This window comes from Haliaeetus albicilla, chromosome Z (assembly GCF_947461875.1).
Source record: "Haliaeetus albicilla chromosome Z, bHalAlb1.1, whole genome shotgun sequence".
NCBI lineage: Eukaryota > Metazoa > Chordata > Aves > Accipitriformes > Accipitridae > Haliaeetus > Haliaeetus albicilla.
This window is the reverse complement of record NC_091516.1, coordinates 48,950-73,695: the sequence shown is the minus strand read 5'-3', so window position 1 is coordinate 73,695 and position 24,746 is coordinate 48,950. Positions and strand designations below refer to the sequence as shown.

General features: G+C 46.9%; 1 long non-coding RNA gene across 1 annotated transcript; it reads right to left on the bottom strand.

The window, feature by feature from the left end:
• Positions 1–14,193: 14,193 nt before the first annotated feature.
• On the bottom strand, positions 14,194–19,010 carry LOC138683779 (uncharacterized). Its single transcript, XR_011323216.1, has 3 exons — positions 18,625–19,010; positions 14,905–15,201; positions 14,194–14,451 (listed from the first exon to the last, which is right to left on the bottom strand). It is a non-coding gene; the product is annotated as an uncharacterized lncRNA (long non-coding RNA).
• Between the last annotated feature and the right edge of the window lie 5,736 nt (positions 19,011–24,746).

The following is a 24,746-nucleotide window of genomic DNA, read 5'->3' as shown; positions in this document are numbered from 1 at the left end:
ATTAGACTTGGGAGGAAGGCATCTCTGCATTAAGGTCTGGATGAGCTAATGAACAAAGGTGAGTAATGATGGAGCTGGGAAATTCAAGCTCTCAGACCTTAATTGGATTTGACACTAATTGTGAAGGGAAGGGGAAAGTCTGATCAAGCTGATTAGGCTGGGATGGGACTCATCCCAAGGGACTGCGAAGGGTTAGTTAGGGCTGATGCCAGTGGGGACAGGCAGGGTGACTGCTGATATTGCAGCAGGGCTCGGATTAATCCCAGGAGCATTCAGAGACTGTGTTTCGGTTGTCAGGAGCTGATGAATTGGGCTGTGGTTCAGAGGTGGTGCTGAGCTAGGGGAAGCGAGTAACTCAGCTGTGTTTCAGTTTGACCCTGCACACGTGGCCTGTGAATCCATTTGTTTAACCTTCTCACTTGCCAAGAATCAGTAGGCAGCTGGTCAGTCAGATTTCCAATATCTCTTGGTCTCCTGGCTGGCTGTGACTGCCTCCTTATCCAGACTGCAAGTCAAAGCAAAAGAGAGGATCTGGAGGGGAAAGGGAAAGTGGAAATACTGTGTGTAGAGTGAGCAGGGAGGCGGGGTGCAAGCAGTTTTTCCTTGAGCATCCATAAAGATTTTGAGCCAGTGTTGGATTTTTTACCAGTGCATCCATTTAAGTGAGTTAGGCACAACTGCTCAATGTATTTAACTATGTGTTCCAGATCTGGTCCTTGAAAATGCTTGAATATAGCTGTAACAGCAAACAACCTTTCATTGGGTAGGCTGGATAAAACTAACCGTGATGCACAAATCAATCACGTCTGCTTCAGAAGCAGAATCCATAACTTCATTTCAAATTTGTATCTTCCAGAACCCTCTGACATGCCATCAATCTGGCTTCTGCTCCTTCCACTCCACTCACCAGACACACTCCTCAAAATGCTGTTTTCTCTCAGTTTCACTGCTCCATCCTCTCCTGTGCTCCCCAGACCTCCCTGATTTTCCACTCTTGTTCCATGGGTTTCTGTCTTTGTCCTCTCCACTGTATTGGGCTGATATTCACATTATTACCCCTCCTGTGTTTCCCTCACTCACCCACAGAGCAACATCTCCATTTCTGAGCCAGACTTTGTAGATGCTTTTCCCAACAGCTACACCTGCCTAACCAGTTTGTACCCACACTCCTGGTTGTGTCATCCTCACACCTCCCTGTTACTCATGCTAAAACAACTGTTTATGGTGCCACATGTGATCTTACGTGTTGGAGCGGGTCAATGAACTCTTCTATGCTAAAAGTGTATGTGGAGAAGGAGTAAAAGGCATTGCCCATTGCAATTCCTTCAGTGCTCCTCAGGCTGCTGCATGGGAATAACACAGGGGTGGCGATGGAAGAGGAACGAGTGCTGGGAGCGCTTGAAAACCACAGGCTTAACTTGGCTTCCTTCAGACAAGCCTATTGCTCTGGGCATCTGCTTGTGTGGTGTATCGTGAGTGGAAACAGTCTTGCCTTGCCTGCGCTTGGGGCTGCCTGGAAGCTGTGTGACTGGGTTTGTGTGGCCCAGAGTCCAGACTAATGAGCTCCATTAAAGACAGGTTATACTGAACCAGCCCCAAAACACCCTCCCCTGCACTTCGTCTGTTCTTCTCACCACTGACATGGACAGAACTGAATTCCTCTCTCCGGCTCTCTTTCATGCACAGCATACAGCACCGCAGGGGCTTCAAATCAACTGTGTCCAGCACATTTTTCCTGTGATTTTGTGTGCATTCCTCAGATGTCAGCCTCATGGACTTAACGCAATTTGTGCATGCTGATGCCTATAGTGGTACTACCTGGCAGATCCTGCTAGCTGCTTCGCTGCTTCTGCTGTGGAAAAGCATTTAGCATGTAATAGGGATCAAAATAATAGTATTCTAGAGAAACAAAGTTGGAAATGTCTGGGATATACCCAACAAATGAAAATTTAATACTGAGTGAGATCCTTCCAGGTGAACTTTTAGCCCCACCTAAGGAATTTAATAGAAAATTCTATCCATATTATAAAATGCTATAGACTGGTTTAAATATTTTGTATGAAGGCACTAATGTTCTATGAAATTCACTTGGCCCTTTCCACAGTGTTTCTCAGCTGCATCTGTTTAATATTCTCATTCTGATGGACAGCATTTTCTGAAGATGCTCGTTTTAGATTACACTTTCTGTCCACTGGTCTAATGGCAAAATTAAATAGAAATCTTAAAAATATCAACTAATTGGCATATTGGTGAGAAAACATCCAGAGTTAAAGACTAAAAGGTTGCTTTGCTATGAGGACTGGAATTCTTTGGCATGCCAACAAAGTTGCCAGCTGGCTATAATAGAAGAAAAATGAGCAGAGCATCTGCAAGATATTTACAGTAAGGGTAGAGGGAGGAGGGGAGCAGCCTTTAGAGTTTATCAGTGGTATGCAGAGGTCAAAACGTTTATCAAACCAATGTGATGTGAAAAGTCCTAATGAGAAAGGGATTTTGAATATTCTGAGCAAGTCCCAGGCTGCTGAGTTGTGTCTTCCTAAGTGCACTTTGGTTCCCTTGGGAACCGGATGGAGGGAAAGAGAAGGGGCAGTGGGAGGAAGGGGGAGGAGGCTGAAGGAAGCCGATTTCTGTGTGTAAGGGTGTATGGCAACAGTGTGGAACCGCTGGGCTGTTGCCTGTGCACAGCCAAGGCCTTGGCTTGGGCCGCCTGGGCCACCTTACCCACCGTACCTGTTCCCCCTGCCCTGAATGGATTTCATTGTCTCTGTCTGGAGTGAGAAGACATTTCTTCCAGACAGTAATATATGTGTATAAATGAAGTGAAAATGCAGAGGAAGCAGATGCTAGTCCCCCCTGGTCTCAGCTGACCGCTGGTAACTCCTGTCCCACACAGGAGGCTGGAGGAAGAGGGAAAAATCCCCTCAGTTATCCTCATTTTCCTGGTATTCCCTGCTGAAAAAGCCCAGGCTCCTCTCCACCACCCTCTCCTACTGTCCTTCACCATCCTACAGCTCCCAGTCCCGCAGTTTTGCAGCATGCATGGCTCTGCCCTGCTGACTGTGATACCTTCCATAGCCCATGCCCGGCACCGCAGGCTGTCTGGGCTTTCCAGGAGTGTAACGCTGGTCATTTCTGGCTCAACTCTCCAGCCTGGGGCTGCTGGAGCTGACAGGGGATTTCCAGGAATGGGGAAGTTTTCCAGTCTTTGCTGTCACTGCTGGAGCACAAGGGGCTTTCCGACATGCAGACTCTTATTTCCGACACTGACTCAGAAGGAAAGCTAAAGGGGGTGGGTGTTTTAGCCTGACTCTCCTGCAAGAGGTGAAATGTAAGATTTAAATCCCCTGTTTTAGATGAGTTCAGGTCCTCAGGTATGAAGGGTATGAAAGACAGTATGAAGCAAGTTTTTTCTTCCCACTTTTCTGCTCTCATTTCTCATACATTAAAGCAGGTCAGTTCAGGGTCTCAGCTCTCCCCACTGCAGAAAGCGTGCAGCTCCTGATGGCCACTTCTTTCCCAGGACAGAGAGAGTTAGGGCTGTCCTGGAGGGGAAATTTCAAATTTCATTGCCAGGAGAGTTCACTCCATCCTTTTCCCTGTTGTCTCTCTGACCACTCTTCATCCATCATCTCAGTCATACTTAATCAGTTCAGCCAGAGGTGAGGTGCTCAGGGTGGCAAGGGTGGATGGGAAGGATCAGTGTGAAAAACAATGATGTTTGCACAGTTACTGGGCAACACAAAGAAGTGTGCTTATTGTGGAGCTCCTCAGCTGTTCCACAGAGCCTTGTTCAGCCCACCATCAGGGCAAGCTGTGAGGCGGCAGGACTATGCAGCAGCAATCTGCCACCGCAGCCATTCCTGGGGGATTAGTCACTGACTTCCCAGGAAACGGGATACAGTCCTGAGGGTCTAAAACTTCACTCCCTGGTTTGTGTGCCATAGTTGGGGTGACTCCTCTGAAGCAAATGCAAGTACAGAACTGGTTTAAGCAAGAGCCTTTGGCTTTTTTCCTCTACACCGTGCCTGAGGACATTTCTTAGCCACTGGTGGCAGTTGTTCAGAGGGAGATGAGTGAAAGCACGTTCTAGACATTAGCCGTGAGCAATGGCAACTGGTTTCAGGCATGTGACTACCAAAAAGTAGTGGCAACTCCTTGTTCCTCATGCTGTGCCTACGCTGCTTGCAGCTGCTTAGAGCTGTTTTCTGTCTGCTCTCAATGAAGTTATTTAATCCTAAGAGACCAAAACCACAGCAGGACTAGACTGTGTACAGTCTGGTTTCCCTCCTCTCCCTGCCCTCTTTTCCTTGACAAACTGCCCTACCCTGAGGCTGACCTGAAGCTCAGGTAGATGAGACTCCCCTGATCCCTCTGGCTTCAGCTGTTTGAAAACACCTATATAAAAACCTGTAGTAAAGTGCTTGAGTTAAATGCATATGATCAAGTTTGTCAAAATAAGCAGGCCACGTACCTGACCTCCTATAAAAATTACATGAGCTTATTCACAGCACCCTGCTGGTACTTTCAGTCCTGCAAAACTAAAACCAACTAGAGGTTGTGAAGTGGTTGTTTTGATTAAAAAGATACCGGCTTCCCAGTGTGTGGCAAGCCTGGGTAAGGGACAGATGGAGAAGAGCAGAACAAGTTCCTCCACTGCTCCTCAAGCACCCCACACTAAGCTTTCTTGGCATTTACAAGTCACTGTACTGCCCACCTAATATCCCAAGATATGTGTGTCAAGACAGGAGGGCTATGGAAAGTTTTGGAGCGGGCAGCCGTGGCTGGTCTGTGCAAGGCATTGCGAAGACTTGAGGACTGGTATGCACAATGCTTGCAGCCCTTTTTCTTAACCTCTGCTGGAGGAGGTTTTGGTGGGGAATTTAGTCTGAGAAAACAGTGACAAATGACCAGTCTGTGAAGAAGGGGAGAGGAAAGGAAAAAAAAAAGATAATAGGGAAGGAATGTTGTTCTTGGAAGAACATTTTAAAGAGGAAACAGATCATTTAACAGCCATGGGCAATACCACTTGCATCTTTCATAAAAACAGGGGAAACCAGCACTATGATTCACCTTGTAGTATGATACCGCTAGTCTTGCACAAAGAGGCAGTGAAGGTCAGGGCTGGCTGTGCATCTGTGTCTCTTGGACAGTCACAAGCCTTTGCTTGCCTTGTGATCTAATTTACCTAGGAAATGAAGACATATCCCCAGGACTATCACTCCACAGTGCAGCTTACCATGTAAGATGGCTTTTTTCCTACATCCCTCTTGAAAACAAGGTGTAAACCCACTTTGAGGCTCCACAGCATACAGGCAGCCCTGCCCTGTTCTAGCTCTTCGTGGGAAAGAGGGATGAGTGCTGCCAGTCGCAGGAGCACAGTGGCCAGGCATGACTCCAGTTCTGAGGTAGTGGTAGTGCAATGAGATGATGCAGAAAATGGCTGTGTCAGGCCATATAATGCCACAGCATGGTGCATAAAGCTGGTATCAGCATCACTTTGATATTCCTGGGTTTCATTGCATTTGGAATTGCAATTACTGCCCCATTATGTGTTGTTCCTGCACCTGGGACTCCTGCCTGTGCCGTAACTTATTTAACTACCCCTGTTTCACCTTGGGGAGAAACCAAATTACCTCAAAAAGCACTGAGCCCTTCAGTGCCTTCTCCCATGCCTCTTTTCATACCTATCATTGTATTGCCATTGACCGTGTCCACAAAAACTTTGTGTGTCCATTAAAAGGAGCCTCAGCTCTGATCTGCAGCAGGCACGCAGGAGCCACACAAACCTTTCCGCTTCCTCCAAGATCAGTGCCTCCTGCTCTCTAACGTGGTTCCTTGGGGTACAGTGTTGCTTCAAAGTACAGATTCCATCTGGAAGGGATCTGAGAGCTCATTGTCTGGCAGAAGTAATTTCCTTTAGGTAAAATGCCTTTTTTTACACTTGGCAGGGACGACAGTTTCCGAAACAACCCTCTGCATAGAAGCGTTAGCACAGAGTGTTTTTCTGTTGTTTTGCCTCTGGAGTCTCGATAGGAGACATACAGGGAGACCGTTCAGATGGGGACCTCTCAGCAGAAAGTGCGGTCTCCTGCGAGGAGCTCCACAGGGTGTGACTCTGACGGGCTCCTGGGTGCCTCCATGCAGAGCAGCAAAGTCTGTGCCACTTGTCCTTATGGTGTAAGTAAAACACTGTCAAACATAAATAGGAAGGCACACCCACCACTGCTGGAAAGGGAGTTCCAAGAGCTATTAACTCACTCATTTCATTATTCTGCTGGGTTTTTTTATGGGTCCTGTATTCCTGTTCCATGACTTTTTTCAGTGACCTATTTTCTTGGCAAGCCACAGACTTCAGGGACGGGAAAGTAAGTACAGAATGAGCTGGTGTGGACAAGCCCATCTCCCTCAGATGTGGACTGCTGGGGGACATCACATCCCAGCACAGTCACGACAGAAGCAGGCAGCTGAACAGCCACTGCCAAACTCCAGCAAGGAGCACGGGGCAAGAGGTGGCCTGCAGCAGCCTCGCCACGTTGGTCTCTCCCTCCATCACAAAGGGTGGCCTGAATCTCTCCCAGAGGTCCACATACCACAGCCTGCTTTTCCTTCAAGGCAACCACAGAAAGATTTATTTGTCTAAAGAAAGAGGAAGCAAGGATTTTAACTCCTTACTGCTGCAACTGGTCAGTGGATTGCTCCCTTATGGTAGCTACCTACCAGGTGGTCTAAGCCTCCCAAGTCATGTTGCTCTGGGATTGTGGGATGCTGTTATTTAACTCTTCCTTTTTTTGGGAGTGATGGAGACCTCCCTCATCACAGGAGGTAACACCTTAAATCACTACAGCTGTTCCAGAAATGATCAGGCCCTGGCAGCTGTTAGAGATTTTAGCTATATGATCTCCCCTGTTTCAATACAGCTGTACTGAAATAGCTTTGCTTTCGTTTGTGCTCCCGGCGCTCCCAAGCAGCAGCTCACCCTTGTTTCTTGGGGTCTAAGTCTACACCCACGCTGTGCCCTTGCAGCACTAATCACAGGCCTTTGCTTAGGCTGGGAAGTTTCAATTTACATTACAGGCTCTAGAGAAACTGCCACTGTCTGTAGGCTTTAACCTTCCGCATCTCTGCCACCTTGGCGTATGTCACGTGGAAAATGCAACCAAAGCAAATACTGATGCTGCAGGAAGAGTGCTTGGCAGTAAGAAGACATCGTTATGCTCTCTGCCTCGGTCCAGGAGCTCTGCTCTTCCTCACCATCCCACTGCCTCTGTCTTTTCCAGGCAGTGACATTTTGCCCTCATAACTGTACTGCTCCATACCTCATTCAGCAAAACTGACTTCACTTGTATTTAGCAGCTTTGCCCTGAGCTATGCAATGGGCCGTTATTTATTATTCTGTAAAACATGCTGAAGCTTTATGAAGGTAAATGGCTACATTTCTACTCTGCTGTGGCAAACGTTGCTCCTCTTCTCTGTCAGGATGTCAGAGGTTGCTTGACATGTGCACTGTTTACAAGAGGAGAGGAGAGGAGAGGATGGGGTTAGGGTGCAGACTGTACATAAAATACCTGCAGAAAGCAGCCTAGTTTTAGGCATTATCTCATTTTCCAGCATTTCAGTTAGGTTCCTTGTTCAGTGTCTGCAGAAAGTGTCTCGTGTGTTTGTTTAATCATGACAGCAAGCGGTACTGGGGGACCACAAAATGCATTTTTCTAATAATAATAAACACTCCCCACTCTGTTAAGTGACTATGGACACACTTGACTTAGCCTGGATTTTCTTCAGGTCCAGCTGCCTGGAGCCCTATTTATCCTCCTCTGGAATTTCTGCTAATTGTACTGAGAGCTGAGACCTCTCTTTAGACTACACTTTTCCAAATAGACAAGAACACTTGATATCTTTTATCACAAATGAAAGATGGAAAAACTTCCATTTCTTAGCATAATCATTGGGCCAGGGAACCTAAAGACATTTGTGATTACAAAGTGGGATACCACTCATTTCATTTTAGCCATTTAGGCATCTCACTTAACCTATTTGTCTGGTCTCTCTCTATGACCAGTGGAAGGAGATAAGCCTGTCTGGGGATGACTCATTCCATCTATTTTAGGGTGGGGTGAATCAGCCCTTTGCAGCTGCCTTTCTCTATCTGTTGACTACAGAAGGAATCTAAACAAATCCCTTAGACTGGAGCTACCTAATCTGAAGTAGCTAGAGTTGCAGCTAGAATCACCCACTCTTGGTACTACTGAGAAGCACAGTGAAAGAACCCTTTCTGCTGCCTGGATGTCATCCCATGTGGTGAAAGGATTGCGTGATAATAACAATAAAAGTGATGCATCTTCATCTAATTTCCACACGCTGCTATGAAGGACCCAGCGGTTCCTTTTAACCTACTGCATTTCCACCTTCTGTATCTTCCTTGGATGCCAGAGGAGTTTTTTAGCAGTTAAATAGGTTGACTGAGTGCAGAAATGCCAGCTGTCCCAGCCCATGTCCTGCATGCTCCCAAAACAGCGGGGAGGCCCCCCACAAGCCACATGGGACAGGGGGAAGAACTAAAGGCCATTTCCTCAGCAATTCAGCTCTGGATTGCTGGCTGACTGCAGGAGCAGGAAGAACATAATGTATGATATAATGTATAGAGTAACTATAAATGCAATTAAGCATCACAGCGCCTTTCCTATGACTTTGACCTAGAGCTGCCTCTGCTCTGTATTGCCTTTTGTGCATGAGAGCTCACTTTGACCTCACTCACCACAGCTGCACACCAATATATTCCCACCTTAAATAAAGTGAGATGTGAATCTGGCCCAGCTCCTTGTTATGTTCTTGTTGCCTGCTGGTTCAGTAAGAGTGGCCATGGGGTCAGTAAGATACCGTGCCTGGCCCAGCTTTCACTATGGCTGGCTGCACCTCCAGGTGAAAAGGTCTGTGAAGGGGTATTGAATATATGTTGGGGGACCAGCAGATGCCCCCTGCCATGGGCATGTGGCCTATATTGGCCCTGTGGGAATGTCATATGAAAGTGAAGTGGGGTGGTGTGCAGCAAAAGGAAAAAATTAAAGAAAAACGGTTTGGAGGGAGGGAGAGGCAAGTCGTTGTTTTAACAGGCGTGTAACATCACTCTGTAACTGCTGTCTTTATGTCTGTGTAGGTGCTTTTGTGGTCTTATTACTCTTGTTCTTCTGTCACTGAGTAAAATTGTTTAAGCAGTGTGTAAATTGCAATTAAAAAGTATCCACACTAACTTGTCCTAGGGGTTGATTTTGTTACTCAGAAGTACCTGGTCCCAGGCCAAGGTCTTTTCCGCAGGATGCCAATGTGCTACGTGGCGAGAGCTTCTGTTTCAGAGTTTTCCATCCGGGCTTTTGAATCCTAGCCAGTTGCCAAGCCGCCTGCCAGGCCGGTTAAGAGATTGCTTAGGGTAGCAGTCCAGAGTCTGTCTAACTAACATTTTCCTACAGTTACATAAGGAGGGTGTAGAATACCGGTTAGGGAGGAAAATCTCTAAAAGGCGAAGTGAATTTCCCCCACCTCACCTGCTATATCTGAGGTCACCCCTGCACTCTTGTACTGCCAGCTCGCTGTCACTCAACAGCTGTTTTCATCTTCTATGCTAGTGCTGTTGTGGAAACCTCTTGTAAGAGCTCATTCCCTGGCCAAGAATACTTGCTTATTGAGTATTTCTTTATCAGTCCTCGCTGATTTGCGGTCTCGCAGTTTGCAGCTTCTTCTTTGGCTTCCTTTCCAGTATGTCCAAACTGGCGGCATCTCCTGCACTGGTTCTGTACTATGTCTAGTCCCTCCTCAGATCCCTTCCCCAGGCTGCAGCTGCACAGCCAGGCAATGCAAATTCAAATTCTCTCTGGCCATTCGTTCTAATGCTGCTTTTAAAAAAGCAGTGATGTGAACTCTGGGATACCTGGGCAAATTCCAGCTGGAAAATCTTGCTTAAAAGAACTTCCTTTAGTAGTGACTACAGGAAATGTTATTCTTCTCTCTCTGTCCTACCAAAATGGGTGCGATCTCACTGCTGTCATCCTGTCGTTCGCTGAATTTCAATAGGAGGATGCAAATATGATGAAAATGGTTTCACGACAGATTTATATGAAACCGTCGTCAAATAATTCACATGAAGATCAATCTAGGGAAAAACAGTTATTAGCAATTCACATGTGGGTGTTAAGTGTCAACCCCCAAAAACTGCTTCCATGAGTCACCTTAGAGTACCCTGGTGCCTTGATACCATGAAAAAGTGTTTCTGCAAAAGAGTTGTCATGGAAACATAAAAATAGCTCTGGAAGGGATGTTGAAGGGCCAGCTAGTCCCTTCCCTTGTTACAAGATAAGATCAAATATAATTTAACCATTTCCGACAGATGTTCTCTAACCTATTCTTAGAAACCTCCTCAGCTTCCCAAGGCAGCCTGCTCTATTACTTCAATTATTCTGGAAAGATAACAGTTTCTAGACAGCTGATCATTCTTCCTGGCGTCCTTATTCCTCTTGGTCTACATCTTTTCTGAAGAACATTTCCCTAAAACAGACCCAGGTTCTGCAGGTGAAGCTTTACTAGTGCCGATTTGAGGTGAATTACTACTTTCTGCATCTTATTTAATACACGTCAATGTGGTGCTTACATTTTTGCATCAGTATGGCCCTGCTGGCACATGGCAGGATTATAAACTGCCAGAGCTCCCAGAAAACATATTCCTTTTCCAAAAGAGAGTGAGTCAACTGTGAATACATCATGTAGTCCTAATAGCACATTACCAAGGGGGCCTTCCCTTTCCACAGCTTTGAAAACCTTATGTATCAGACTAACTTGGATAGCAGGAATCATGGTGAAATTTAGATGCTCCTGTCTGGACTGAAATGGTTTTAGCTGGCACAAATACCACATCCCTACAGATGAGTTCAGAGTTCACTGTTTGAAGCCCCAGATGGGCGCAGAGGAACAGGTCCACGGTGGTTGGTCCTGTGCAGTCAGAGGTGACTCCTTCCTTCTGAGAAGCCAGTGTTTGTGTCATGTGTTTGCCACTGAGCAGGGCTATTGGCAAGGTTCACATGCAAGATGATTGTCAGTTAGGTTGTGCTAGGAAAGCTGAACTACCCAGAGTCCGCCAACTATTTTGTTCTCTGTTGGGAATGTGTCTGCTGGGGGCGGTGTGGCTTCTTGTGTTGTCTTAACCAGTTTTTACTTTTTAGTATTATTTGAAACAAAATAATTTGATAAAACTAGTTGCACTGTTTTATTTAAATTGTTTTATTTAAACTCTTTTTACCGTTGAAAAATATGAGGTTTCATTGCATGTGTTTTCTGGGGGGAAAAAAAAAAAGTTAAAAAAAAAATTCTCTTCATACATTGAAATTATTTAGTTTGGACATTGCATTTGACTTTTCTGGGAAAAGGTGCAATTGGGTTTCTTTATATCTCTGTACTTTTCTGTACTTAGGCTTCTGAGCTGAACTATATCTCCTGCGATATGATTCCTGCAATGTGACTCTCTCTGTTTATCATGATGGATGATGATGGTATTTACAGTTTGATAAGCTTCTATTTAGGAAACACCTGAATTCCAACTTCTGGCTTTTAAGGCAAATATTTCAAGGTTCAACGTCTCTGTCAGTGAAAAGCTATCTTTTTCCTCCAGAGAAAATTAAATTATACTGTTCTGCTGAAAAAAGTTGGTGCCTTGAGCAGCTCTGGGTCTTGCTGTGGACTTGAGAAATGTCTGCTGCAGAGCAGGTGGGATGCCCTGCTGTGACGGCAGTTGTCCCTTATCAAGGAAACCCTCTGAAATGTGCTGCTTGAAGACACCTCCAGGCACCCATCCTTGAAGGCACCCTCCCTTCAGAGGGGATGGGGTCCTTTGGACTACACCTGGATGTGGGAAGGATTCGGTGTCCACGAGAGAGCAAAACCCTGTCTGTGTCCTCTGCCGGGTCTTTCTAGTGAACTGGACCCAGTGCCTTGAGCGCAGCGGCACCACCTCGTTTCCCCTTCCCCTCGGTACCTGCGTTCTCCCTGCAGGTGCCTGCTGGGCTCACACTTTTGCTGTAATTAATTGCCAGTACCGCCCATCAAGCTTAAAGGGCCACAGTGATTTCATATGGCAGAGGGGAGAGAGTGCAGGGGGCGAGAGGCAAGCTTGCTGCTAGCCTTCGTTAGCCACAAGTGAAGAGTTAAAGCTGTTTGGCATTTGTGTAGCAGTGATAGGCATGTAACCAGTAATTTCAATCTACTTGCGATCAGGTAAATGAAAACTCTGCAAGGACATTGTTTTTTTAGTGTTTGAACAGGCATTTGACATCTGGTGAAGTGGCAGGTGAGTATTGCTAAGGTGCAGACCTAGATCAAGGGAAAATGTGCCTGGCAGGGAAGGAGAAGAAATCTGTAGTAAAAGCAGCTTGCAGTGACCCGAGACCATCTGTTTACACCATGGCAAAGGGGACAGAGGGCCACCGCAAGCAGCCCCGGGCCAATTTGTTTCTCGCCTTAAGGCAGGAGAGGACTTCGTGCAGGGGCACTGTGCATCCAGTACACATCTGCCTGTGCCAGCGACAAGAGCCGGGGCAGGGGCTCGCACGGCCTTTCCTTGCTGTTTAATCATGAGTTTGTATCTCACACTCTCAAGGACAACAGCAGGATCAGTGGGGGGCATGAACCAGGGACAGTTTTTGCTAGGCCAAGGATGTGGCCACCCTCTTTTTGAGGGACAATAACTGAATATGAGCTTTTCTGTACTTGTTGCTCCCAGAACACCAACATTTCCTCCCTGAAGAAAATGGGCATCAAGTGAAACTGTGGGATTCAGAAGACACAGCAACCACCTTCTGAGCTATGATGGGCCACACAGCCACTCCAGGTGTTTGAGGGACACATGCCATGTCCCTTCCTGCAGCATCTCAACAGATGTGCTCCAGAGAATGAGTAGCTCATCTACAACCAGATACTGTTGCCAGTCCCATTGGACAGCTGGACGTGTGTCCATCATATCCAGTCTAAGTCACAGGACTGAGTGTCAAATCAACAACCTGACAGGCAATCAGAGGAGAAGGGACTCGTGTTTGTGGCCACACGATTGCACATCTGGGGGACTGAGGAAAGGGGGCAGCTGGAAGTGGGCTGCCAGCACAGTTCAAATGGGTCCTGAAGAAGTATGGTGGAAGACCTGGACAGGTGACAAACTTTTCTGGGACTTACCTTTGAGGTGGCCAAAGGAGGGCACTCTTGCTGCTTATGTCAGCATCTGCTTCCCTGTGCTTACCCTGAGACTCTGTCCTGGCCTCTCTTAGCACCAGTTGTCCCATGCCAGCACATTTCCATGATACCCTTTCTAGTTTATGCTAGGAAAAAATATAGCAGTGAAAATGTTTTCCCCATTTCTAAAGAGAAGACAATTATGAGGATAAACCTGATCTCTTTTCCATTCACTAGTAAAGACTGACTTTCGCGTAATAAAGTTATGAATACCCAAATGAAAGGGGGACAATATAGTATGCACTGGATTAGAGGCAAGATTCAACATAGCAATATGACTCAGTTATTTGAATACCTGCATCTCTGCACAATATAAAGGAACAATGCTCATTACCTTCCTTCCTACAGCTGGTACAGCCAAGACTTTTGAAACTGTCTGCCTAAAGTTGTGTCCCCAAGCCCGCTGTTCAGCCATCTGAATAAGCTGTCTGATTTTCAGACATTCTGAGCCTTTTACAATTACCACGTGATTCTGCTAACAGAAAACCTTGGCCTCCGAGCCTTCCTGTTAAATTAAGCAGTGCCAGGCCTGGCTGTGATTATTAGAGCTGGGAAAAACCCCCATTTGTGTTTCACTGCATGCTAGGCAGAGCTGGCCGATGTCCCGAGCAGACCTGGGCTGGGTTGCCTTTTCAAGCAGATTTGCACAGCTGTGCTCAAAACAACCCCCCAGAAATGTGGCCCCATATGTAAAAATGCTGTGACAGGACTCCTGTAACTCCAGTATTGATGCAAAGCAGCTCTCAAACTGGTGTAGGTAGCAACAGTGGAAGTCATGAAACAAGCAGTGGTGGAAAAGGCTGCTAGGATATACCCATCTGAGGAATTTGAGATGTTCTGGGAAGTGGAATTGAATTTGTTGACATTTCAACTCAGAAGATGGAAGAAAAAGTCCTGTTTCAACACATCTTTCTAGTCTGTATACTAAACTGCTTTTGCTTCGATGTTTTTGAATATTCAAACATTTTAAAACTGTGTGTTATATAATACAATACAAAATACAAACACTCCTATTTTGTCAAAATGAAATCTTCATAGGCTTGAGACAAGGTTTCTCTTGATAAAATAAATTCAGAAGGTTTGTTCCAGTTTCAGATGAATCAACCAGGAAAATCTTTATCTCTTCCACAGAACAGAATTTTCTTCCTCCAGACATATGTCAGCAGCTGCTGCAGCTGATGTGTCTGCCTGGATCAAAGGGATTGGGAAAGGGCGGTGAGACAGGATAGCATTCATCCAGCATGTGATAGCGAGGGCAAGGGTTAGTGCCTGGAATCATGATGTCATCATATGAATTATAGAAAATCACTGGAGTCAAGGGAGACTTTTGTCTCCCTTTGCTGGTTTGGAGAATATTTATTTTGCAAACCGACTGTGGAAATATTTAGGTACAAGTTACGGTCAGTCAAACTTTTACATTTCAGTGGGAGTTTTGGATTAATCAGGACTAAAGGGTTTAAAAGTTAGACTGGTATTTCTGCAGATCTGCTCCACTTGTATAGAGACTTGAATATTTGAGTCACTAAATGTGATACTTGGCAACAAGAGTGGCTTTTAGGATGATACTGTTCTTGTGCTTTGTTTTTTTTGAAGGAATATTATGCTGTTAAGGTTAATTCAAAGTCATGCAGAATTTCTCACCTCCCAGGTGGCTTAGCGTGAACATGGCCAATGAGTTCATGTGACTTTGAACTTGCATTGCTTTCCTCCCTCAGCTTTAGTTCTTTAATCATGTCTTTTTGTTGATTCATTGCCTGTGAGTGCAGAGATAACCTCTCCTTTTCCTTGTAGCTCAAATCATCCATGAGCACAATATAGCCTGTACAATTCAGCTGTCTGATTATCAGAACTCCCTGAGTCTGGAAATGAAGCTTTCCATGTCCATCAAGTTCCAGATAATCAATGGGCGAAGCAGTTCAGAAATTGCAGATTACAGACCTGGTGCATGAAAGAGAACAAAATCGATGCTTGTTTACCTTAACATGCCAGGTTATAGTTTATGGGACTTCAGGAATGTATAAGGAGACATTTATCTATGCCTGCAGCTTGGGTGGGAACCTCCAAAAGAGGGTGGGATAGAGAGAGGGGGCAGGCGGTCAGGTCAGCTCTCCCATGCTTGTCATAAGCCCATTAGTGAGTCAGTGCCCTCACCCCAGCTGAAGTCATTAAAGCTTTCATGTCCCTCTGGCAATCAGACACATAATGCAAATGTGGGTGTCAACCGCCAGTGTTGCAAATTGCACTTCCTTGAACAGGCGTAGTGAACCACATGGGAGGAACCACAGGCACCGACTTTTATGAAGCAACATAAAAAACTTTGCTTCAGGACCCATGTATTGGTTGGGTTTATGTGTGTAACTGCCCAATGCTTTGCAAAGTGTCTTTTATTAGAAAAATATAATTTTAAACAAAATGCAGTCATTTTTTATAGCAAAACTCTGTAGGTGTAACACTCCTCTTGGTCCATCCAGCATGAGCCAGAGTGGGTTCTTTGGAAGGTGGAGGGAACGTTATTGCTGTCCGGAGTTATCCAATAGGAGGGTATAACTGAGCCAGGCAACTCATCTCGAAGGTGTACACTGGTAGAATAAGAGGTGACAGACACAAGCTGGAGCATTAGATAAAAGGAAAAACTTTTTCATTGTGTGGGTGAACAAATCTTGAAGCAGGGGTCAGAGATGTAGGGAATCTCCATACTCGGGGATCTTCAACACTTGGCCAGAAAAGTGCCTGAGCAACCTGATCTCACCTGCTATGGAGCAGAGTGTTGAACTGGGTGAACTCCACTTGAATGACCTTCCCAAAATGATTATTTTTAATGATTCTGTGAATGTAACCAGCTGAAACCCACACATATTCCTCAAACAAAAGCAGATTCCTAACGAAAAAGTCTCTAAAGGTGAAGTTACAGGTAACAGCTAACATTTCCCATCAAGAAGAGGAAGAGCGGTATTGCCCCCCCTCACTCGCATCTCTGCTCCCAGATATGTCTTGCCCCCTCTCACCTGTTCTGGTGCTCATGGGGCCTTTCATGGGGCCACCCCGGTGCCCAGCCTGGCAGAGTGCTGTCAAGGGTGGCACAGGCTCAGGGCAAGTCGGGTCTGGCAGAGCCACAGCGTTTGGAGCAGGTGGGATGTGGCAGAGAAGGAGCCTTCTCCTTCCTTTCAGCCATGGTGACCTGTTTGATCAGCTCAAGCCGATGCATACAACTGCATGCTGGTGAAGAGTCCGTGATGCAGACCATCGAAAACAAGAAAAAGCACGGCGCTTCCAGTTACAGTAGCATACATCATAAAGCGATGCAACTTCACATTTATCGGGCGATTATCCCTAAGCAACTCAACTCACAGTAAATATTAGGAGCGGCAAAGACCAGTGTGCTCACGATACAGGCGCTAGAGTATGTTTTACTCACTTTTCCAGAGAGCTAAACCAGAGGAGCTTTGCAGGGACCTTGCCCATCCTAGACCTGTGATTGCCATCTAGCGGGCTCTGCTCTTCATGCAAGCTCAAGCGAGGTCGGTGCCTTCTGGAGCAGCTTGCTGGGAACGGCTGTGCTCTGTGTCCTTTCCTGCCTTTGCTGGAAGGTAGATCCTATCCCATCTCCTCTCTGTGTGTCCCTTCTGTGCTCTGCCCCACCAGCGTTTGCAGATGGAGCTGTTGCTGCCATCCCACTGCCCAGCTCCGTTGCTGGAAACCGGCTGAGTCCCAGGGCACTGCAGGGCCTGTTCAGAGGAGCCCAGGAGGACACACGCTCACCCCTTGTGCCAGGATGTGTGACCAAGGTGTCCCCTCACTGCATGACCAAAGACATGGCATTTATCCCCTGCCACATGAGGCTAGCTAGAGAGAGCAGGTTGGGGGGACAGGGGAGGAAATCTCTTGCTCAGGGGAAGGTAATCCAGGGCATTTTCTGAGCAGTGCACAAAGCAGGGCCAATGCCTACACCAAGGAGGCTGATGACACTCCCCTGGGGCACAAGACCATTTTGCAAGCTCCTGCTTTCTCACTTTGCAAACTGTCCATGTGGATGGTTGTCTCCAGAGACGGAGGACTACTCTTGCCTGGCAGCAGCAGGATGGTGTGAGTTCTGACATGGCCTCTGCTAGAGCGGGCTGCCCGCGAGACTGCAGCTTTTCCACAGGATGCCTTTCCACAGTAATGAATGACGTATTTGGCCTAAACCAGAGCTCTGCCCTGCAGACAGAGATGGGAACCACCGGTCAGGTAGGGACTTGGGCTTCCCACCATCTGCTGGGGGAGGGAAAAGCCTGTCTGGGCATGGACGCAGGGACTGGGTTCATGTGTCACTGCGTATCCCCTTGTGTGGCGCATCTGTGGCACCGCCTGAGGATGAAACCGCTTTATTTCTGTCTGACCTGCACAATTAATTGGGCCTGCTTGTTCTTCCCCTGGCATCGGTGGCTGAGGTCTTCCCTTCGGAGGAGGACGCAGGGGTAAGAAACCGCTGAGGGAAGCTGCGGAGGGTGGGGAGAGATGTCCCCAGAGGGGTGAGCAGCCCCCCCAGGACTCGACGGTGAGGCATGAGCCACATGCAAACAGCCCCCAGCCGTGGTCCAGCCGGAGCTCTGCCGCCCGCCTCCCGCTCCCAGGCATCACTAGAGGGAGACGGAGCACTGTCTTGTGGCACTGCCCAGGAGAAGCTCCCTAAGCCCCATTTTCCACGCCTTTTCTTTCTGCTTGAGATTATCGCTGGGCACACGACATGGCGGAGTACGCCGGACTCCCCGGCCCCCCGGCATCTTCTGCCGGGACCCCGCGGGGCTGCCCCGCCGGCTGCGGGGGCACAGAGCCCTCTGAGGGCAGCCCGCACCCGCACGATCGCGCCCGGCCTGGGAAGCAGCTGAGAGGCAGTGCCTGGATTAGGGTCTCTGCTGACTCTGCCAGGGGACCTGGGAAAGAAGAGTCGGCTGTGGAGGGCTCGGGCCACTGTAAGGGAAGAGCAGCAAGCGGTCCCACCAAGCAGAAGTGTGACAGCGAGGGGACGCAGGGAGCTGAGAATGGCTGGATTGCAGGGCAAAGGCAGGGTCTGAAGAAAGAAAGCTGTTCTTGCTGAGCAATGTTTACATAAATACAGCCAGGAGCAAATGCTCTTCCCATAGACAGCAGATAGGTAGCCTGGATCTCAGGTTAAAGCAGCGGGCAGCTGGGGGCTGAGTGAAGCCGGAGGAAGGACAGCGGGTGCTGGCAGCCACCCCTGCCTGGTCGTGTCAGACCGAAAGGGACCACCAGGCAGAGCGGGGACTCGCCTCTCAGAACTCTGCTTGAAGGTTACCTGTCTAGAAGAAGCTGTCTCGTCTCCCAGTCCAAAGAGCAGAGAAAGGTACCCCCATAACTCACCTGCTCCTGGGACTGATGTCTGAGATAAATGGTGTGATTCATTCTCTTGATTTACTGTTTCTGTTGGCTACAGAAGGGCCCTACACACCTCACCTAGAAGAGCTGCCTCATTTCTGGCTCGTGCTGGATGGACCAAGCATAGCTTTTAACTGGATCCGCCATGCATCTTTGCCCATGCCACACCAACCTGTTTCTCCTCCCATCAGGCATAAATAAACATATCTTCCAGCAGCCAAGCGTATCAAGGACTGGGCAATGCACTACTTGCACAGCTTTTCTAACTTCTGATTTGAATTCACCTGGGTTTATGTTCTAGTCACAAGTTCTTACAATGTGTTTCTCTCTTGGTAAGTGTGTTCTCCTCATGAATTTATTTAATCACCATATTCAAATGCCCTCTCAATTTACATTCTGATAAAGAGATGAAGGAAGAGGTTCTTAAAGGCATTTTGAATAATTTCATTACTCCTACCTTCTCCAAATGTTTCGAAATCTTTAAAAAACTTTGCCAGCAGAGCAGTTTGCCTGGTTTCAGAGCTGGACTCATCAAGGATCAAAATTACAGGACCAAAATTGCCTCCCTGATCACATGCGTTTGTCCCTTGGGTACAAATTCAATTTCATCACATCACACCGTAAGCCTTTGCTGAGCCGTTGAACCACTATGACTGTTGTGTTGTTTCACTGCAAGAGGTTCCCAGGAGAGACTCTATAGCATATGCCTGATATTTTTGTCTACAGCTTTGCAAATTTGTTTCAGTTGTGTTAGAAATACATTTTTATAGGATGCTTCCAAGATAAATACAGTAGTATTGGAATTTTTGCCCCGGATTTTTTCTATTTGATGAAATAAGGGCTTTTGGGAAAGGTTAATTTTGTGCCCTCTCTATTTCACTTTCCATGTCTCCTTTAATTCTGCATTATATTTACCTCCTCTTCCTGCCTTTCCTCAGGACAGACGTACAGATACAGATGAATCCACATCTCTCAAACATTTGTTTTCTAGTCTTTGTTACATGAGTTGTATTCCCAGTTCACAACTTAAGCAAGCTGGAGTGTTTGCTTTCTGAAATATATATGCCACGTTATATGAGAAGATTATAGCAAACAGCATGAAATCCAGCTATCACGCTGTTCTCAGCAGTTATTTTTCTCTGGCACATTATACTTTTAAATTTATGTCACTGCTGGTGTAACGCTATCTTATGTATAAAATTGCTACAAATTGTACTTGAGACTTTCTTGTGTTTCCTTCAAACTTTGTTTTAGAGAAAATAAGAAATGCCAGTCCCAGGACTGGAAGTGGGAGATGCTTGAGGACGGGGGGACTTATAGCACTGGTTTTTACCAGCAGGTAAATCAGTTCTCCTTTTTCTATTTGATTTATCCATTTGTCAAATAACAATGACTGCAGTGCCATACTGCCGTAGCTTATAAAATTATTTGAGACCTATGGACATTTATAAACAAGGATTTAGGATTAGAGAGAAACAACTTGCATTATATTAGCTATGAATGTGTATATAAAAGATTGGCAAAATGCATGCAATTCTCCTCATGTTGCCATCACAGTCCTGGGCAAAAAATGTCCCTTTCTGCAGAGCAGCAGCAGTGGATGAAGAGTGCTTGTGTCTGGGAAACAGCTGGTTCTGCTCCAAGGACTGCACCGACCAGGGATGCTCCAGACCGGCTGGCAGCAGGAGGGAGTGACCTTCCTTTAGCTGCAGGCCTGTTTGGCCTGGCCAGAGAAGCCCTGTGCTCTCCTCCGAGAGTATCACTTCTGCCCCTTTGGGTCCACCAAACTTTTCACAACCTCCTCCTTCAGCAGGGCTTGGCTGCCTGCCCTGCCCAGCTGTGTGAGCTCTCAGTGCTGCTGGCAGCCTTCCTCCCTGCTGTCAACCAAACTCCTCATCATTAGAAATTATTGCTTTGGGGACCCAAAAAACCACCCCCCAGCTTTCTCAGAGACCATTTGAAAGGCTGAGGCACTACCAGCCTGCCTTCTTCCAGCTCCAGGCAGCCAACCTGACTAAACAGAGCCCTCCATCCTCCCCTGCCAAGTGCGAGTGCTGCACAGGGTGCCGCAGCCTCCCAGAGCCCTCTGTCGAGTAGCTCGTGTTGCTCTGCATGCTGTCTCCCACCTCCTCCTTCCTGAAACAGCCTGATCATCTCCATTATGTCTTTAAACAAATGATCAGCTATGGAATTGCCAGATTGAATCACTGGGGGGGGGGGGGGGGGGAGAAAAAAGGGAGAAATAGAAAGAAAAAAAGGAAACTAAAAGGGGGGGGGGGGTGGCAGGGAGAAGAAGGAAAAAAAGGAAAGGAAAAGAAAAAAGAAACCCCAGCATTTCCTCGGTCTGAAGGAGTGGAAAGCCCAGGGGAAGCTGTGTACTTTGAAGTGGCTGTGCTCCCCCAACAGCGGCAGCTAAGCAGAAGCTGATGGGGGCTATATTCCACACGCACAGCTTTGCCCATGGTGTCAGGACACATGACTGAACTGTGGGGAGAAAGGAAAGGGAAGAAAGATTACAGTCAGATCCTCTCTCCCAGTGCACACTGTTTGAATAGTTGCTGGTGGTATGGTGAACCCCTTAGAAAATGCTGCAATTCCCCTTCTCCCTTTTTCTAAGAAGAAAATGAAGATGAGCAAATTCATGCAACCTTCATATTTCATTCAGGCTTCTCCAAATCCTGGTGGAGAACTGCAAAAAAAAAAATCTAGTTAACATGGGATCTGCGTCTCAGAGCTACAGGTCCTGCATCTTCTGTGAGTGCGCCTGACTGAGTGTGACATTTGGAGCAACATAAAACATTTAAAATCTGAGGAATGGGAATGCTCCTGCCACGAGTCCTCAGATGATGCTTACTGTAGTGCAGGACATTTTATTTCACAGATGTGGCCAGATCCCTTCTAATCTTACACATTCAAGCTCCTCCCCAGCCGCTCAAAACACCTGAGAGACAATAAGCCATGTGTGTACCTACGTGTAGGTCAAGCCCATCACCTGCTCCTGCAGCTCTGTCCTGTTCACCCTCCAGACTCATTGAGAGTCAGTCTTGCATCTGCTTCTACTTCTGGGACGCCTGTGGCCCCTCTGCTCCCCACCGTCTGGCAGGGCCAATGCGGGGACACCCTGTCATGCTCTGCTGTGGCACCGCTCTCCTCCATCTGTGCCCCCCATTGCCGTCTCTGCCTCATGCTTGGGGCTCTTTGTGCCCCTCGAGTTGTTCTCCTATGACTCCAGTTCCCCCGTTCCCACTTCCTACTGTGTCCACAGCTGCATTTACCCTCTGCTGTGGGCCCAAGGGCCATCCTGTATCCTTCAGGCCTTTTTTCAACCTTTAGCTCCCTGTCTGTCAGGACTGCATGCCACAGAAATCCAGCCTGGTTCATGCTTTAAGACACTCTGAAATTCAAAGATGGTCGTATCCAGGGATCTGGCAGCTAAAAATACAGCACATTTGTGAAAGTGAGATCCTAGCTGCAAGTTCAGACATGAGGATGTTAGGATGCTTTCTTATTTTTGCTCACACCTGTCTTGAATTAAGACCCCTGAAGAATAGCTATGTGGGTGTGTGGTCATGCTGGCACACTCAGAGAGATGCCAGCAAGTCACTGACTGCAAGAAAATGCTGCCCTTGCCAGGGGGGCTGAAGCACTGGCCAGGCTGAAACAAGGGGGTCACAGTTGAGACAACCAAAGTTGCTTGTCCTTCTGTTTGTTCCAGCTGTTTCCAGGGCCATGGGGCTGCGAGCATGTTACGTGTTAATAAACGGTAGTACACTGGAAAGAGAGCTGAATCGTATAATTGGGTTTTTCTTCCTAATGGAAACAAGGATCCAATTATCACTAATCATCCCAAATGCAGGCAGTAATCTGACAGATCCAAGAAGAAGGAGAAATAAATGCCTATTTCTGAGGAGGAATCTCCATGGAGATGAGACGGTATGGGACACATCTGGCCCCAAATACCCAGCATCAACACATACATTACAGATAGCAGCAACCAGTGTGTGCACTCCCATCACCTCTAAAGTAACACTCCACCACCAGCTTGTTTATGTCTTCACGGTGTAATTTCATCCTCTGGGGGTGATCTCTGCTCAGTCTGCAAATCAAAACAGGGGGACCATGACCGCAGGTCATTGCGTTTCTATCTGAACCTGCCTACCTTCGGCAATATCTGGCTGAGCAGCTTCAAATACTTGCCAGAGGATGTGGAGCATCAGTGGACATGTTGCCGTTACATGACAGAGCCAGAGGTGGCTTTCCTTGGGTTAGACCAAGCCCCAGATGAGGCTCTTCTCCAGACATCTTCTCTGAAACATGACGCTATCTTATGCTGGGTAAGGGCAGGGCTTGCTGGCTGAGATCCTCGCAAGCAACCCTGCTGCACTTGCAGCAATGAATCACCCATATAGCTCCTTCTGATACCAGGCTGGGACCAGAACAGCTGGTGCTCTCCAAAAGTCCCGGGATGTCTGCTTTACCCCTGCTGACCCCCCCAGCACTCCCAGTTGGGATGAGCAGGAGCCCTCTCCACGGGAGTCGGCTGAAGGTGGCCTGCTTGGCCCTTTTCTGCTGTGCATGGTGTCCGCTTTATCAGTTTGCCTCACCACACACAGTGTTTCAGATGTTTTCATGGACCGCAGCATCTTCTGCTTGTTTCTCCCACCAGAAATCCAAGTCATGCCCCAGCCTGGCAACCCTTGTTGCCTGCCCAACACTGACACTTACATCCTATTAATCATGAGATAAACCCATCAGTTAATAACCCGTAAGGTAAGATACCTACATGCACTGAGTATAAACTGGGCCTATGGTGTGAAAAGTGATGTCTTCCGTTAGCGGTTAACTTGTATGGAGGACATCATGTGCCCCATACTTGCATGGATTTGCTGGTATTATTTTCAACATATATGCAAATATCCAATCTTGGCTCCATCTCTCCTAATTAGGGAGGCCTTATGATTCACCATCATTACATTTAGTAGTTCTCTGTGAACAAACTTTAAAATATCAAGATTCCAGGGCACAAAAGCTCTTTTATAGCCTTCATTCACAATTAGGCTTGTGCTGTGTTCTTGACATTTTGAAATGACCCTTGTCTTGAACACCACATCTTGTGATGCACAAATTGACTACAGGAAAAGGTTTCTAAACTAACATAACTCATCATTGATAATATAATAGTTGTATGTTTTATCTACAGATCTCTGACCTAGAAGTTGTTATTTCTTAGAGCCTTTGCAATAGCAAGGGAGAAACACTGCAGAGTATTATTCAACATTATTGTGTAAGAACAGCACATCATTTTACAATATTTTCATAACATAAGCCTGTTCCAAGTACCAACTGGCATATCCAGAAGAGTGCTCTTATCCAATGCCTCCAAATTCTCCATTGGCATTGCATTTCAAAGTGGCAGCTACAACCTCCCCAGTCCTCGCATGCGTTTCCCATCTTGTCTGAAACACAGATATTTATACAGAGCCTGGCATAACTCCAAGGAATCTGTTGCAATTTATCAAGTGAATATCCCGCATTCGGAAATTGTCTGTATAGTTACCTACACAATGGGCTCTTCTGCCACATGAACCCCCTTGAGACAGCTCCTTCCCTGCCCCCCCCCCCCCCCCCCCCCCGTTTCCTTGTTTGTTCTCCTGCACATTGGCATTTCTGGCTGTGCTCCTCCGTATTCCCACAAGACTTTTTAGGAACAGCGGGGCACACCGTCTGCTGGGCCATTCACCCCTTGTTGTGCACGTGTGCAGTGCTGGAGAAGCATATCTTCATTTCACAAAGAAAAGACTATTTATTTTTCTAGACTTTATGGCACATGGGTAAGCAATGCTGACGTCAGTCAAATTCCTGTTGAATTTGCAAAGTGGCTGCTTTAATTTAAGAAAGAAAAACCTTGGCTGTCATCACAGTTCTTTTCGTAACAGACCTATAATCCTTGTATAAATTATACTTCATTTTATATACTACACTAATTACTTAACTGATACTCCAGGAGTAGGTTTCACTAAGCCAGCCCATGTAAAGCTCTGACTAAACCAGTTCCATAGCCTTTTCCCCAAAAGCTTACTCTTCCCATGCAAACCCACTCTCAGTGT